Raw genomic sequence first — 14,463 nt, 5'->3', positions numbered from 1 at the left:
ATACATATACATACACTAGTTAGGTTTTAAACGGAGACTATTGGTTATAGGGTAGTATTTGCAGCACGATGTCATATACTTTATCTGATGACCAGCTGTCAGTTTTATGTGTATGGCACGGGCAGATTTTTTCAAGGTATGTAAGATGCAAGCAGTACTAAATGTATTGAATTTTTCATTAATCCATAGCGACGATGATATCTAGTCATGAACTATCCGATTGTTCCGATCACTCCTTCGTTCTCTTTTTTAGGCAAATGGCATTCCCGATGAAATTTGCAGCGATACAAGACGATGCCGTGAGTGCAACAGATGACCTGATTGTACCAAAAAAGGCCCATTTTTAGAGCAACGGCTCTGAATTTTTATATACGATTGAACTATATGTTTATTTTGTTTGTTCGATTAAAAAGTGCGACAGATAAAATATAAGAGGACGGCTGGCTAAATAAGACTACAATGCAAAAAATCTTCGAAAACATGCGGAAATGGCGACGATGTATTATTAATGGCGGCGGCGGCTATTTGGGGGATTATCCGATAATGCTCTTAGTAATCACTATCATCAACATGCATAACAGTAACGACTGCGTATTCAAATGACTTACACTCGCTTCGATGGTAATGCGTGCGTGTATGTGCGTGCGTGCGTGCGTGCGTTCGTCTGTCGTGTGTGTGTGTGCATGCACGAACTGCTCTAGCTGACCATAAACGACTGTACCCTATTACTAAATAATAGTAAATGATGGAACAATAATGTTCAACTCGATTTAAGCCGATTAGTGGTAATGAAATGACTTTTCGCACAAGCCGAAGCCCACACACATTATTGAAAGTATCTCTATTTAAAAGTCATCTTTGAATAGAATTTTGCCTCGTATCGCTGCGGTCATAATCGACCCAGCTCCTGTAGAAAGAACAACTATATATGGCTACTCATACAATGCGCCTCGATTGTCGACGTTAGAATAATATAATTTGTTTTGTTGATCTTTAGGATATGGATTCCGATTTTCTACTTCGCAGCCGCTCTTTCCTCCGTCACTATTCAAAAGCCAACATGGCCTTTTGAACGAATTCTGTCACACCTTCAAGCAATCATCACAGAATCAAGTTGTCAAAGGATCGGGCAAGCCAAGTCGTTTATTAAACATAAACCCCAACTTTAAAATGACGACTATGTGATATTAATGCTACAGAAGTACCGCTGTTAGGTTACACACGCGCACAATTTTAACGGCTGTTGATTAAAAATATCCTGCGGGATTATATGCGAAAGGTATATGTACCTAGTGATCCATCGGATTCGCCAAGCCGACCCTATTACTCAAAATGTGCACTTCGGCCTTGTAACGTGACGGATTTTTACGACGACTATTGAGAAACTCTATGTGAATGTTCGGACGGAACGTCCGTATTTCATGGTCATCTGCGCAGACGTATACCGATGTGTGTAACGCAAATCGAGAGGAGTACCGGAAACGACATTTTTCTTTAAATAATATCTGTATCGCCACTACTTTACAATATGTTTTACTAGAAATAAAAAAGCAGCTGCAAATGCTATAGTTGAACTTAATTACATATATCCCAAGCATGATTTTGACGAACACATAGAAAGCCATAGGAAAAGGTCGGGCCGTATCGTAATATTTTGTCCTTTATCTATTCCGCTATCAACTTCAACAGATAGTGGTCTGCCTGTGTATTTTTGTTAAGAAGCGCTAATAATCGGATGGGCGGTGATGAATTTACATAACCCCCTTTAATTTTCCATAAAGCGCGAAACTATTGAGGTATGCAAAGTGAACTAATTCATCCTCATGCAAGACAAAAACGTGTAATGATGATAATTTTATAAATAATTTAATCCGATGAATGTTGTAGGTGTATTAGATTCGTGAGATGCTCATTTTTGTCCAAGATAAATGATAACCATGACTGTGTGGTATGGAGAGGGGGGGGCCGGGGGGTGGTGGTGGTGGTCACGTTTTGGCGCGGGACCGTATTCGCAGTCTAGAGATAGATCGTTAGACATCTATTTTAAAACAGTTATTCGGTTATGTACGATGAGCGATACCACCAGGTGTATCAGTGTCGTTTCCATATGGAATTTGTAAACATATGGTAACAGTATGTAGGTGCAAGATGACATTTGGTTCAAAAACTCTTTATTGGATGTGGTGACAGTGTACGCTTGATGCGGTTAAGATCTGAAGTCATCAATACGCACAATTTAAGGCTGGCTGGTAGACGATAAGATCGAATAGAAACTGATAAAGTTTCTGCTTGTTTAGCCGACTCGAGGCTTTCATTCCTTATCCTCCGAAAACGGTACACCTAGCGAATCAACCTATCGATGTAATGCTAAATTCTATAACTTCATTTTGTGCCATGGCTTAAATGCCCCATCGAGTATAGATGTTTGTTCTGTTTGCCTTACGTACCAGTAAATTGGTATTGCGTCTCTGTAAGCTTTCCACGTAATGTTAAGATTAAGTAATACGTGCGGCATTTTATTGAGTATGGCCTCCGGCTACTTTACTAATACGATTGCCGGAACCACACGGCTACTTGTTGAGTTGCGCCGTTGACGGCATCGATAACCTATTGAGCTAAGCCTATTTCAAATGTGTTTCCGTTAATTGTGGTGATTCCAAGACTTCCAAGCGAAGTTGTGCCAGGTGTGCCCTCATCTGTGGACACGAGCTCACAGACTATCGGCGTTAATTCAGGCTGATGAGTCGACGGTTTCTAAGCATCCGTTGGTTCTTTGGTACTGATGGCTGCAGCGGTCGTCTTTTTGTTGCCCTTGAAACGGTCGAGCAGAATGGATGGGTCAGGTTTGTTGCTTTCGGTAGGTTCGGTGCGTGAAAGAAGATGTCGTTGACCGCATGAGACCTGCGAAAGAAGCAACATGTTTTCCTACTGGCTAGCTTGAAGCAGGAACAGGCAGACGAACTCTCGAGGGACACGACGAGTGCATGTAATACGGAGATACAGTGAGTTATGCAAAGAAGAAACAGATCGTCTTAGGATCACGCCTACTCATGCTTCCTTCCTTCCTTCCTTCATACGCTACTTATGTGAAGCAAGCCGCAGTAGCAGAGGAGATCGTGTTGCTCATTCGTGACCATAAGGCGTGAGACAGCGGGATCACAATGACGAACGCAGTAACAGCTGCAGCATCATAAGTCACTAATCTTCACGCACGAATATCCACTGGCGAAAAGGGGTAAACAAACCCAAAATCGGTCAGCTTAGTATGGGACCATTCACTTCAGATCATTATCAAGGGGTTAATCTTTTGAAGTTTTGCTGCCTGATCATAATAGCGGAATATCGATGATGCAAACACTAACAATCTGTTTGCTAGTGAAGTCCTGAGGTATACCCTGAGCGAAAGTCTGAGTAAGTTGTTTGTTGATTCCTATCAACCAACGGGCTGTATACTGTACGTAATTGACACGCTGAATTTTTCACTCAGGCGACGTAGCGTAGAGGGTGATTCCACGCTTAAGTTAACAATTTTTTTTCTATAACTCAATGGTTGCGCATAACTGGGGCTCAGCTTTAGGATCAGTATATTATATATCGCGCGTAATAGACAGAATTAGAGGGCCCTAAAATAAGACTGGCAGCCACGTCTGATAGGCAGTAGGTAAACCTTGATTTTTATGTCAAACAACATGTAAGTATTTACATGAAACGTAATAAATCACTGTAATTATCAGTTAACAGTTTTATTAAAATATAGCTCATGAGAAAGCAATCTTTGTTGAAATCTTTTTTTTTTCAAGAGATAATACGGACTTCTCGAGCGCTCATGTTACCTGACTGTTCAAGTTCGTCTCCTACGTAACTATTGCCACTTAGCTAAAATTGATAATTTTTTGAAGTATTGATAATGCTCGGTTATACCATTCTATATAATGACAACGATTTTGTTCTGAAATACATAACAAACAATTACCCTGTGGCTAATTATAGCCCGATCACGGTAAATAACGAGCACAAGATTTCTGCGCTTGTTGATGGTCGTTTTAATTGCGGGGTACTATCATCTGGGATATTATTATTATTATGCTTCCAGTAAGGATATTCATGGCTCCGAAACACATGGTAAGATATAACGTCTGCTAGTCAACCATATTTTTCTTTGTTTTCTTTTAAATACATCGCTTAATTCAGAACTCAGAGATGGCTCTCTGGTGCACTTGGTAAGCTTTTTTTTTGGATAATTTCAAAGATAAATGTATTTTGTAATATCTCATTCAAAGTTACAGGCATTACATTTTGCAATACATTTTTATTTTGTTTGAAAACTTCTCATGTTGGCAAAACGGTCCCTTTTATTATACTTTCACCGTGGTAAAAGACAAAACGATTTCATGAATCGCTTGTATAACAGCCGTTCTACAGATCGATCAATATATGAGTTTAATCGGCAGACCCTGTACATGATTAATATCTGCGTTGGACATTCTCGAAGTTTTTTCCGTTTATTGTGAATTTGTACCGTTACTTCCAGTGTCTCTACTGCACAGAGCCTTAATACAGACGACGATCTATTCGACCGTCCGTTTAAGGGATGATTTTCCCGCTTTACTCTCACTCAAACACCATTATCGTTGTAGACAATAGACAATATTGCGACATCCGATTGTAGCTATCGCTCTCGTTCCAGCGGCGTAAATCCGTTCTGTTCTCGCGTCGTTTTGAAAGAAGTTGGGTCTCTGCGTCGTTCCGGTGCTCGAAAACTTCAGTTTTTAAAAACGTATGTTGCTCTACTGTGCTTTTTCAACTTGTTATTAGTTCAGTACACTGGAACTTCTTCATTTGGTTTCCCCGTTTGATTCACTGCACGCCGGCATCTATTTATGGATTTGTTTGTTTTTTTTTCCTTTTTATACATATCTAAAGTTATGAATTTCTTTAGAATTGCGCAAATCTCTATAAACCTGTACAACTTACAATTGAGCCTATGTATTTAATCCATTGTTCTAGGTAAAAAAAAAAAAAAAAATCAAGGTGTCCGTTTCGTTCAACTATAGTACACAAAAGACCACATCCACTTTCACATTGTCATTTGTCTTTTCACAGCTACGTTTGCTTTGCGTCGACTCCCAAACAACACTTCTATGGCCATCTATGCGTTTCGTGGCACCAACGAATGCTTCCTGGCTATTAGCGGCATAATAAGTAGAGAAAAGTTGAATCATAAAGTGCATAAGGCGATATGGATCGATCACAAAAACTATATACGTCAACTAAATACCTTAGTCATTGAAAATAGAGAAAAATTATACAATTATTTCCTGCTGCAATTATAAGTCTCTGACCTGGTCTCAATTATACGAATTGGCGGGTCTGACAAGCTTCGCTTGTGAGCTATACACTGAAGTCGCCAGTTTGTTCCGTTACTATGAATCCTTCATTTTAACAATGAGAAATCATTTTTAAAAAAGGTGACGCTCGAAAAACAACCTTTACATGATATAAACGTACGTATGTATGCCTATTTTGTATGCGCGCGTTCTATGATTAGTTGTTTCGTGTCCGCGATCATGGGAATATATGCCTGATAAATGTTGAACAGCGTTACCTTTGTTCAGAGTGATCATTTTTCTTCCTGTCGTTAGGTGCCATCATAGCTGACCGCAGCTTAAAAAGTGACCAACGCGGCGTAAGCAAGGAAGGAGTGGAAGGACGCATCATCATATCGAGGTGGATATACAGGACGGCTGCTGTGAGAGAAATCATATTTGCAGTGATAATGACCGACTTGAAATATTGTGTGTCGTGACCTTTGAATTTCATAGAGCTTTTACTATGGGGCAAATTGGAAATTTAAAATGCGGTAGCTAGTTGGCAATCAGTGACTACGTTCAATCTATTCGACACTCCTTTAGAGCTGACAGATGGGAGAGTGCACAGTGAAAAAAGAAGTTAACCGTAAATAGCCGATCGAAAAGCGAGACAAGCAACAGTATTTCCCCGTGGCTAGAGCTGTGGGTAAAATAGTGGTAATAATCCATTCTGTTCTGTGTTTGACTTCAGTAAAAGTTGAGTACCAATAAGCATGCACTGTCTATAACGAACTTTAACACCTAGAAATAGCGCAAATGCCGCAGACGACAATTGGGGACAGGCTGTAAGTAAATAGCGAGTGCACAGGTGGTCCTAAAGGTGGCAGAATCATCATTCTCAGAGTGCCCGGAAAATCAGGCATCTCACACGAATCATGCTTGGTTGTCTCGTGTCGAAATTCATAGTTGAAATTATTTCAAGCCCTGATTCTTTAGAAAATACAGGTCTGTCACTAACCCACTTCGAAAAACCGCATCTTTCTTTTCTGTGTCTCGGGTTTTACGTCCGATATTCATTCTCCGTCCGATAGGCATTCCATTAGACGGCTAATTCCCAGCACAAGAAAAAAGTTGGCTGCCTATGCCCGGGTTCAAACCTAGACCACGACGTGTACTAGAAGGCACGAACGTTACCCATTAAACAATCAAGGGAATAGGGCAGGAGAACCTTAACACGCTTGTTGTAACGTCTCATTACAGATAAGAGAACGCGTCAGTTTTAGGATAAAAATACAATCGTTTGCGTATCGTCTCGAAGGCGAGTCTAGGCGGACGGACACCGCAAGATCCAGATAAAACCAAATTTTTTTCCCATTGTCTTCTTCTACTAATGGTTATCTTGAGTGCTACTAATATCATTTCAAATTAATGCGAAAAAGTTTCAACATATGCATATAATGTTGCCCACTAAAATAGGCTTGCATTTTGAAAGAACAACGCGTTAGTTCCTGCATAAGGTACTCCTTTCGCGTCTTTCACAGCGAAACTCGATGTCCGCGTTGTCTTGAGCTTAAGCCGTATGCACTATAATATATAGCTCTTTGTGGAGCTGCTTTCTTCTCAAGGATCAAAAGAAACTGTAGGAAAAAGCTGGAGAGCGATTAAGGAAGTCTATGGTAAACGAAGGCCGAGTGAGAATCCATTCGTACACTTGCATTCAAAAACTGTTTTGAGGATTGGAAGAGATGGTGACACACACATACATAATGCGGTGCGGATTACTTCAGAGGGAATCGGGACGACTCAAGCATGCGCAGTTAGCAATGCTTGTCTAACCTAATTGTATAGGACTAAAAAAATCCAATGGCCAAATCCAAAGTGGTATCCTAGATCAAAAAGGCACTTCCACAGTAAGATGGACCAGCAGTGTTCCTTTGTACAGCCGTCGTATAACAGCTCGATCCTTTTGAGGAGAGCAAGACTAACGATATTTCAAACGCTCAGAGAAGATACCAAGGAGTTTTGGATCGAGTTTATTAGAAATGGTTATCATCGTGCTAAGAAAAACGGATTGTTTTTAGCTCATTAGTAGTTGGTAAAGGCATTAGTCCAGTAGAAATGGGACCGTCATTAACGACAAAACGCTATTTAGTGTGGTACACATAGGTGAATTGTCCTGGATTCAGATGGTTTTATGGGCCAACTTTATAAGTTTATATATATTTTTATGGATCGTTCTGCCTTGTGCCGACAGAATGAACATGAAGGCAGTTCTAGCTCTGAGCAACTTTCTCTTCACATTTTTCTTTTTAACTGTAGCGGAACAAAGTTGACCAGTTTCTCAATGAGAAACACCGCAATCTGCTTCTGATCGATGTCAACTTGCTTCTGAAGAACTTTGTGTCAGTAATAACAGTCCCATCAGTTTTGTGAACGACCGTCGGCTAATAGAGGAAACGCTTCTTCTGATCGATCATTTAAGTAAAAGGTCATAAGGAGACGATCAATGCTGCGCGAACATCTCAGCGCTTTTCAGTCATCGATAAAGCAGATTCTTTAAACTCAACAGAAGCAATTTAACGAGAAAAACAAGACTGGCCCCTTGCCAAGCCATAAATTGTACCCGGCGATGTTAATCATGATAGAAACTCGTGATGATAATAATGTAGAAGTTGCGAAATGTTTTCCACGCCGTTAGTTTCCAAAAAATCAAATATGGATGGTGCTTACGAAAAACCAATTGCCCTTGGTTCTTCTCGTGGATATTCGAATTGACTCGGTGTTGATAAAGGCTGAATAGATCGAGCCTATCGTATATGTGCTATAAACGTAAACAAATGCTCAAGGAAAGCAATCAGATAATGGCATTAATAAAATAGATGGTAGATCGTAACGGATTCATTTAGCAATCGACGTCCAAATACGAAATTATACAAGCTAAGATAACAGAGCCAACTTTCTGCTTCAGCAAATCTCACAGGCAAGACCAGTGAAGACTTCACTTTGCTCTTTTAAAGATTCGTAATGTTTTGCCAAAAAAATCCGCCGATGAATCAAAGATCTCTGAGAAGTTGTGAATATTTTCTCAGGTGCAGAAGACGAAAAATTTCCTCAAGGGAAAAACCTCATCGATTAATTGCAGCCTTCTTAAAATGTTGACGTTCTGTTAACCAACCGGTCGTACTACTGCTGTATCATCGATTTTTGATAGTTTTCAGCCAAAGTGGTAGTTAGTAATATGCACGCTCAAAAAAAACTGCACACACAATAATGTTCAACACTTTCATAAACATTTACATGTATATGTACATATATTGCTGATAAAGAAGATATCAATAATGCATATATGCGGTACTGTGCACTTCCCAAAACAATTGGCCGGCACACTTCGTTACAACCATTTGCCATTGATCACAACATTTTTGTCTTCAACCTGATTAGTAGAGTATTTGCTTTGATATTGGTGCTAGACTGTTGTTTTATTTTTGTTTGTTTGTTTGTTTGTTTGTTTGTTTGTCATTAATGTACATTCAGATGGCAAGACGAACGTGCTCGCTCTGCTTTGTAAAAATGGCGTTGATTTGCTCCTACATTGGCCGTCTCCGGTACCTGTAAAATCAAGTAAATTTCTATTTGCATGAAGTGTTTTCGACCCCATTGTCATTGTTATCATCATCAATGTGCAACATAACGCTCTTAAATCGTCCTTCTATATTTGGTCGTAAATCTTCGATAAAAAACGTTTATGAAGAAGCGGAAGAGACATCCGATACGATGCGTCCTGCTCTGAATGGTGCGACGCGGTACTGTGTTTTCTTTTTCTGTTTCTCAGATCTCTATACGGCTGATTTCGCGCCGTACGCCACTCTAAGACTCAGATCACAATATGGCCTTTCATTGCTTGTATTATCTTACGTACGTAGTATGGCACGTCCCTGGGGTTCCGCTGCTACCAGGTCCATTGAATGATGACGATGATGACAACGTCGCAGATTCAGCTGTCGCCTGCTGTAAAAGCCCGAAAGTAGTCGTTCAGAAATTATACAAAGCCGCTGCTGCTATAATGCCGCTTCGCTTGTCTAGGTACGTTTATGCATAAGTGCAGTCGCTTGTGTTCTTGTTTATACCCATGTAAAACGCCGTTAACCACTGTGACAAAGGTCTGCTCCTGTGCCCCCTGTCTGCTTCATAGAATAGAAATAACGCCGCCAGAGACTGTGAAGAACGGGGCTCATCATCAAAGCATGGCTGCAGTTGACAACTTACAACTACGTCATGGTTTGATGATATACGACGAAAGGCAAGAGCCTACCATAGCGGGGCTTAGTAGTGAGCGCTGACAAGAACTGGCAATTAGACGTACGTAGCCTGAACGCAATGAGGAGAGGGGAAAGAAGAGGAAAAGTAGGTAGACAGATACCACCTTCGACAAGCTCTTTGATGCATAGCATCTGGCGTTGTTGTTATTGTTGCCTGCTGCTCTTTCTGACGCCGGTCAGAAAAGCAGGTGTCTCTTTCTGTCCTTGCTTACAGGCTAAACGATCTGCTGTAACCCTCTCCACGGAAGAGGCTAAACAGTAGTACTATGGTCAGGCGCTTCGATGCAATGCTACACGGTTTCTGTGGTAGCTGCGGACCAGCCAATAGTAACTGTGGCCATCTTTGGCTATATTATAGTTAGAAGGGTCCGCTAAAGTTAGTTGGCCAGGATATACGCACGAGATGCAGATCAAGCAGACTTTATAATGTCGCGCTTGTTATATTGTCGCGACGTTAAATAGTGACTATCAGTAAATAACTGGGGAACTACGATCCAACATGTTTAGGGTATGAGGTGCCTCCGGAAATGAGGTTCACATAGGTACCTTTCGTCTCCTCCGAGATAGAAAACTTACAGGATCGGCTGACGATAATTGTTTCGCATACATACATGCGTGTGACGTTTAACTGACGCTTGAGTGATTCTGAAAAATCTCACGGAGGAGACATACACATCCTCAACCAGTTTCATGATTTCATGTATAATTTCGTTGCGTGCGTCTTAGCGATCGCTTACGTTTCTGCTAGAGCTGCCCCTAATTTCGTTGCTGGCTTTTATCTCTTCATTATTATTTCAGTTTTTGACAATTTTTTGAGTTAAATGTGATGTATTATACTACACGGCAAACGCAAGTAAATAATAAATCATTTTGTTTCACTTAACAAACTACTCGGCGAGACGCGATTTAATCGGCACAGAGGGCCCCCGCATAAAAAGTATAGACCGAGCTACTATTTCCCGATAATTTAGATCTTAAATTCTACAGGCCCATCAATAAGAATTATCTATTGTACGAATTGTTTGTTATTACCTGGAGAACATTAAATAAGCAATGATTTTTTCTTAATGAGTATCCGGTAGTTTTTATTAACGAAAGCGGGAGACTATTCATGCAGCCTGCGTTACTTTGCTCGATATCTTAAAGTCCAGGAAAGTTTGTCACTTCAAAGAAAGGACGCATTGTCTCTATTGGGCTGAGCTACTGAAGTCCTCTAAACGACTGGCGTATAATTGACCATAAGTGAAACTTCCACTTGAAGTACAAGGCGTCTACCAAATTGTATAGAAAAGATTCATATTGCAGTAATCAATTACCTTTGGCTGTCTACACACGTCCACTTTACATCTCGTTAGCCTTCATTAGAGATACGTCGTTGAGTCTCTCGCTTCGCAAAAGCAAATGGCCTTTCCTTATTTCTTGACTCTTTCCTTTTACATGCATGATCATATCACATCATTTTGGAACGACAAAGCTACCGATTGAGCAATCACTGATGGATCAATCACAATGGACATCTATCTGGACTATTGCGTCCTGATCGAACACGTTCATACTCGACGCTATATGCTGTCCCAATTCATTGATCTTGTCCAGAATGGTCCCTTTGAGCCAGCGGTAATGTTTTGCTAATACGATTGCAATGATTGTTTCTATCGATCGTATTACGTGTCTGTTATTTCTTAGCATCGAGGGGAAACCTCGTGTTCGCAATAGACTTTGCTAACTTCTCAACGTTTGACCACAGCTAGAAACGAGCGCAGCTATAACCGATGATTTACGAAACGTCAGCCTGACAACGACGATGATGTAGAAAAGGCAGCAGCAAATAACGCCTGTGCTCACTGAAGACCCTTCAAACGTTCTCTGTATGCGCGATACGAATCTGTAGGGAACTGCAATATAGAGAAACCTTGAAGGTATAGAAATACAGCAAAACTGCGACTATTTCTTCACAATGCAATTTTTAGGAGACAACAAAACTGTCCACTTGGCAAACTATTACTATTGGCGTACGATGCGTTGGCAACAGATACACAAAGATAGCCATTAACACGCTCATTTTATAATACCAACAGGGAATACAGATATATCGAAAGATCGTCAGTATGGCTAAGCTCTGAAAGGCTTACGTAATCGCGTAGCGCGTAAATGAGCGACTGTGAGATTGCGTGGTGCTCATATTTTCAGACAGAGGAGAAGCTAAGACTTGACGTTATCAGGGTCATCATTAAACAATAGATCTCTAAAAACAAGTTGTAGGCCTTAATGAAAAAAATTTGACCGCACTTGTGTCCCTTGGAAGGTATTTTCTAAGTAATAGGGTGAGCTTACTGAAGAACTATATCGCTGATGTAAAACTACAGATTTAGAAAATTGCCATACTCCTAAAGTTGCTCAATTAATAAGTGCAGGCATTGACGTTATCGAACCATTGTCTATCTCCCAAGGCTCGTATTTACATTTATGGATACAAACATAGTTACTTTCGTGAGCTACACTGCTCTGCGGAATAATACAATCTTCATATCGTATCTGGAGGATCTTTATTTTTTTGAGACACATAAGTGCAGATGAACATGTTTTCGAGAAACAGGAAATTAGGTAAGAAGACCGCTCAACATGTCGACGTCGCTAAGATAAGCGCTTGTTGTTGTTTCAAATTAAGGTCTAGCACCTTAATAAAGAAAAAAAAAAAGATCCGTCGTATGCTATGTTTCATTTAGCAAAGGTGTTCTTGTTGCGTCTACAAATATATCTACAAACTGTACAAATAGACGTACGACTTAATTGAACAAGTAGCAATGATCTATTATAAAACGCCTTACCGACCCACCGAAAATCTTAGCCGAAGTACGAGCCAGCGCACAAATTCAGATATACGTTGCATTTATATTCGCATATTTTTTTGGGAAGAATCCAAGTTTTATATGGAAACTTCGAAAGATCGGAAAGGATCATTTCCGACTCTACAGTATAATCGTCAAACCAAGTAACCCAGGATAATTGTACTTATTTCTATTTAATTTCCTGACAGAAACAGCATACCAGTCCTAGCGAGAATTGTTCATTGTTGTGACTCTCACAAGAACAATTAAGACGGCTATCGGGAGCGATTAGGCGGTCGTATCCGTTATCGAAGAGCGCTACGGCGCTAGCCCTCATTTGGCTAAGATGAATGCCAACAGTGTGCCAAGCGGGAATACGGCCGACGCTTTTGTTCGTTTAGCAAAGACTACCCAACGGAACTCTTCTATTTGATTACCAACTAAATGTGGCTTGATATTTGTCGTACTTGGCGGAACTTGAAAACTTATCGGGAGTAAAGTGGCAGTCCCGTGAAGATGTCGTCAAGACGTACTTTTGGTTTGCCTATTTTTTTTTTTAACCTGCATATGTTCTTACCGGCTTTATCGTTATCCAAAACTAAAGCCCATTTTGAAGTTTTATTCTAAATTTTGGTTCAAAGCTTTCTCAGATAAATGTACGACGATTGTACCAAGTCGACTTTGAGCCGCGTTTTCAGGGGTCTATTGGGGGACAATGAACCAAAAGTACCTGAAAAACGTGTACGGTTTTCAACGACGGTATGTTACAAGTGTCGAAAAGACAAGCTAAGGAACTGAAAAGTCGAAAGTTGCTTTACTTCGGTTTGATGATATTTTGGGCATCGATGGCGTAAATTTCGTTGATGCGTACGAACGTGGCACATTCAGGCACCGTTGGGGATATCGATTTATGCATCAATTTAGGCTTCTGGCGTTAGGCTAGCGTAGTTGTCGAGGCACGCTCGGAAGCTTGGAATGCAGTTGCGTGCTTGGAATAAAGAAGCAACAATAACAACGGTAACAACAACCTGACAAACACATAATTGCTGAGGACGGTATTCGTCTCATTGTTTGCCAGTATAGACTTTTCAGTTTTTCGACATATACGTCTCGTTAAAATTGTGGGTTAATAACAAACCAAACAGGAAAGCAACAAATCATGATTCTCACCTAATACTATTTATCAAACTTCATAGGTGCCGGCTTTACCTTCATCAGCGCCATTAGAAGCGACAGTACCAACTATATCGTGAATATGCTCATCATCGACTATGATTTCATTGCAAGGGTATTATAACGGATGCGATGCGTACCATGTTAGAGGGAGCTTCTTCGGTCTGCTGCGTGAAAACGATTGGCTTTGGTAACTTCCGTCAGCTCCTTGATGTGTGTTCTATGCATTAGCAATATAGCGACATTTAAGCATCGCTAAATTGGCTAGCTATAGACGTCGACAACTGTAGTACTTTCAGCCTAATGTGCAACAGGCTTTCCCTTGTCTATCTTTCCGACCGGGGCATTTTCGTTGCGCGTTTCCTTTGTCTCCATCATCTTTTTGTTTTCACTAATGCTCTTCCGAATCAAGACACTGAACATGCGCGGGCGCCGATGCCCGTGGCGTCCAGGGCGGGCAACATGTCAACAGACAAATACACGCTAAAGTACATAAATAGACTTGCTCGAACGGATAGCGAATCAGCTGGCCGTATTTTGCGTCAAAAGCTGTGATGGCGCCACCAGTCGAGTTGCCGTGCTAATGGTGGCTGATGGTGATGGAAGTTCGTGCGTACGTGGTCACGCACGTCAGTTTCACGTCTGCTTCCTCTGCTGGATACGCGTTCTTGCTGTAGCTATCGCTTCCGGGGTATATCGAAAGAGTTCTCTATAAGGTTGAGCTCATTAATAACACTGGTTGGCCGTGTTGTTGGTGTCGATCTCATGTTGATACATCTATTTAGGTGAACCTTCTCAACTATTGTACTTGATTAGTTTTCTAGAAGATTAAAA

At 40.8% G+C, this 14,463-nt stretch overlaps 1 long non-coding RNA gene across 1 annotated transcript; it reads right to left on the bottom strand.

The window, feature by feature from the left end:
• Positions 1-24: 24 nt before the first annotated feature.
• On the bottom strand, positions 25-14,159 carry LOC111273030 (uncharacterized). Its single transcript, XR_002687836.2, has 4 exons — positions 13,770-14,159; positions 9,229-9,317; positions 5,606-8,918; positions 25-317 (listed from the first exon to the last, which is right to left on the bottom strand). It is a non-coding gene; the product is annotated as an uncharacterized LOC111273030 (long non-coding RNA).
• Positions 14,160-14,463: the final 304 nt, after the last annotated feature.

Source organism: Varroa jacobsoni, unplaced genomic scaffold (assembly GCF_002532875.2).
Source record: "Varroa jacobsoni isolate VJ856 unplaced genomic scaffold, vjacob_1.0 contig04334, whole genome shotgun sequence".
Taxonomy (NCBI): Eukaryota; Metazoa; Arthropoda; class Arachnida; order Mesostigmata; family Varroidae; genus Varroa; species Varroa jacobsoni.
This window is presented reverse-complemented; position numbering and strand designations above follow the sequence as displayed.